Below are 4,143 nucleotides of genomic sequence, written 5' to 3'. Positions count from 1 at the left end.
AGAGCAAACAAAAAAATCAACAGAAAACTTAAGATGTAAAAATGTGTTTGACATCCCAAAGGCAAACCAGAGAAAACAAAAGACTACCTTCTCTTTCTCTTTTTCTCCCAAGAAAAAGGCGACTTCTTGGAGCTGACTTCTTTGTTTCACACTGAGCTCACAAATGTGTCTTAATTGTCCCACTCTTTATTCTTTAGTGTCTAAATTATCTTTATTATTTGAATGGGTCCAGTCCAGCCACTGCACAAAAGTGATATATTCAAAGTGTGAAGAAATTAGCTGTGAAATGAGCATCTCTTGAATATTGGTTATTGCTTTTTTTTTTTTTTTTTTTGCCCAGTTACTTAATCATTTGTCTGAAGACTCAAAGGTCTGTGGACTCCATTCTGAGGTCTGAATTTAGAGAACAAGGAGAGTGTCATTCCTTCACAGGTGCATGACCCAGGAGGTAGCCTCCAGGTCCTGGCTCTTTGTCGCCATGCCAGGCTGCTCCCCAGGATAAAAGGGTTGTGTGTGGACAGCACAGAGCTCAGGTCCGAATGCAGAATAAAATGCTCTGTGAGTCATAACCATTGTGATTTTTGCCATGAGGCTGATCTGAAGACATCACCTCTCTGCTTGAAATGCTTCACGGGCCCCCTTCCAAACACCATAACCCACCCTGCACCACCTGGCCTCTGCACCACCTGGCCTCTGCACCACCTGGCCTCTGCACCACCTGGCCTCTGCACCACCTGGCCTCTGCTTACCTTTCCAGGACATTCTTGTGCTCCCTGCTCCAGCCTCACCAAACCTCTCTCCAATTCTAGCACTTTCTGGGCTTTTCTTCTCCCCTGGGAGAAAAGCAGCCTGTGCTGTTTTCCCTGGATTTTTCTTACTTTCACTAGCCCTCCACCCAGCTGTTTCCCATCCTCTGCTCTCAGCTCTGGTTACCTCTGCCATGAAAACTTTATCCAATCCCAGATCTAGGTTAGATCTGTCTACCCAGGAGCTGCCACAGGGCCTTGCCGGACCATTCTGTGATCCTTGTGTATTGTGTGTTGGAAAATGGAGAGTGCTGTTGGTGGTGGTGGAAGAAACTGGGCCCTGAGACTCATGTTGGGCTCTTGATGAGTAGAAGCCAAAAAGCCTGCCATTTTAGCTGGACCTGGTGGCCTGTGCCTGCAGTCCCAGCTACTTAGGGGGCTGAGACAAGAGGATTGCTTGAGTCTAAAAGTTTGAGGCTGCAGTGAGCTATGATTGCTCCACTGCACTCCAGCTTAGGTGACAGTGAAAGCCTGTTTCTAAAAACAAAAACAAACACCTCCAACCCCCTTTTTCAAAGCTGTGAGCACACTTCTACCTCTCAGGGGTAGAGAAGTAAAATTTCCCTGGGCAAAGATGATGCTTTTATTTTGAAGAGAACTCTCTTGAGAGGCTCTTTCGTTATAAAACTATAAAGTTAAGATCCTCCTCTCATCATTTTTTGGGGGGCATGGGGGGAACTGAAGGTACCATTAACTTGAATGCAGAGGTTTTCTTGGAAAAGTTTTTCTGCCTGGACTTGTAAATTGCAGGAGAGTCAGAATGATGATCTAATAAGATCGTGCGTTTTTCTCACCTGGCATAATGTTTGTGGCTCAGTTTGATTATAGAATGGACTGAGGGGCGACAATTGCTTGACCTGGGGAAGGTGAATGTTCTTGTTCACAGCAGTTTTCAGCAGACAATCAAGACTAAGACAGGTAGGAATTATCTCCATCTATTGCTAGAGAAGAGGCTGGAAACAATTTGACTAGATTGTTAACATACTAAATATGATTTTAACACTGACATATGTAGGATATCTAGACCCGAGTTGGTGTCAGAAAATTCCATAAACCGAGTAGCTTATAAAAAACAAATTGTTTCTCAAACTCTGAGGCTGGGAAATTCCAAAGTGAGGGCAGGCTTGATATCTGGTGAGCTGGCGCGGATCCGTTTTCTGACGCATGGACGGTGCCTTCTTGCTTTGTTCTCCTATGGTGGAGGGGACGAGGAGTGTCCCTCAGGCCTCTTTGGCAAGGGCATTGTATTAATCCATTCTCACACTGCAATCAAGAACTACCTGAGACGGGGTAATTTATGAAGAAAAGAGGTTTAATTGACTCACAGTTTCACATGGCTGGGGATGTGTCAGGAAACTTACCATCATGGCAGAAGGGGAAAGGGGAAGCGGGCACGGCTTACATGGCAGCGGGAGAGAGGGAGTGAAGGAGGAACTGCCATACACTTTTAAACCATCAGATTTTCCGAGAACTCACTCACTATCAAGAGAACAGCATGGGGGAGCCAACGACATGATCCATTCAGCTCCCCCAGCTCCTTCCTTTGAGATTTGGCTGAGGACACAGAGCCAAACCGCTTCAGGCACTAAACCCATGACTCCATGACCCAATCAGCTGCCAAAGGGCTCACCTCCTAATACCTCACAATAGGGCTCACCTCCTAATACCTCACCATACAGCTCACCTCCTAATACCTCACCATAGGGCTCACCTCCTAATACCTCACCATAGGGCTCGCCTCCTAATACCTCACCATAGGGCTCATCTCCTAATACCATCACCATAGGGCTCACCTCCTAATACCTCACCATAGGGCTCACCTCCTAATACCGTCACCATAGGGCTCACCTCCTAATACCTCACCATAGGGCTCACCTCCTAATACCGTCACCATAGGGCTCACCTCCTAATACCTCACCATAGGGCTCACCTCCTAATACCGTCACCATAGGGCTCACCTCCTAATACCTCCCATAGGGCTCACCTCCTAATACCGTCACCATAGGGCTCACCTCCTAATACCTCACCATACAGCTCACCTCCTAATACCTCACCATAGGGCTCACCTCCTAATACCTCACCATAGGGCTCATCTCATAATACCTCACCATAGGGCTCACCTCCTAATACCTCACCATACAGCTCACCTCCTAATACCTCACCATAGGGCTCATCTCCTAATACCTCACCATAGGGCTCACCTCCTAATACCTCACCATAGGGCTCGCCTCCTAATACCTCACCATAGGGCTCATCTCCTAATACCATCACCATAGGGCTCACCTCCTAATACCTCACCATAGGGCTCACCTCCTAATACCGTCACCATAGGGCTCACCTCCTAATACCTCACCATAGGGCTCACCTCCTAATACCGTCACCATAGGGCTCACCTCCTAATACCGTCACCATAGGGCTCACCTCCTAATACCTCACCATAGGGCTCACCTCCTAATACCGTCACCATAGGGCTCGCCTCCTAATACCTCACCATAGGGCTCATCTCCTAATACCATCACCATAGGGCTCACCTCCTAATACCTCACCATAGGGCTCACCTCCTAATACCGTCACCATATGGCTCACCTCCTAATACCTCACCATAGGGCTCACCTCCTAATACCGTCACCATAGGGCTCACCTCCTAATACCGTCACCATAGGGCTCACCTCCTAATACCGTCACCATAGGGCTCACCTCCTAATACCTCACCATAGGGCTCACCTCCTAATACCGTCACCATAGGGCTCACCTCCTAATACCGTCACCATAGGGCTCACCTCCTAATACCTCACCATAGGGCTCACCTCCTAATACCGTCACCATAGGGCTCACCTCCTAATACCTCACCATAGGGCTCACCTCCTAATACCGTCACCATAGGGCTCACCTCCTAATACCTCCCATAGGGCTCACCTCCTAATACCGTCACCATAGGGCTCACCTCCCAATACCTCACCACAGGGCTCACCTCCCAATACCTCACCATAGGGCTCACCTCCTAATACCTCACCATAGGGCTCACCTCCTAATACCTCACCATAGGGCTCACCTCCTAATACCGTCACCATAGGGCTCACCTCCCAATACCTCACCATAGGGCTCACCTCCTAATACCTCACCATAGGGCTCACCTCCTAATACCTCACCATAGGGCTCGCCTCCTAATACCTCACCATAGGGCTCACCTCCTAATACCTCACCATAGGGCTCACCTCCTAATACCTCACCATAGGGCTCGCCTCCTAATACCTCACCATAGGGCTCACCTCCTAATACCGTCACCATAGGGCTCACCTCCTAATACCGTCACCATAGGGCTCACCTCCTAATACCT

The sequence above is a fragment of the Aotus nancymaae genome, unplaced genomic scaffold, assembly GCF_030222135.1.
Source record: "Aotus nancymaae isolate 86718 unplaced genomic scaffold, 86718_ANA_hifiasm-v0.15.2.pri h1tg000057l, whole genome shotgun sequence".
NCBI classification, from domain to species: Eukaryota; Metazoa; Chordata; class Mammalia; order Primates; family Aotidae; genus Aotus; species Aotus nancymaae.
Note: the sequence above shows the minus strand (reverse complement) of the source record.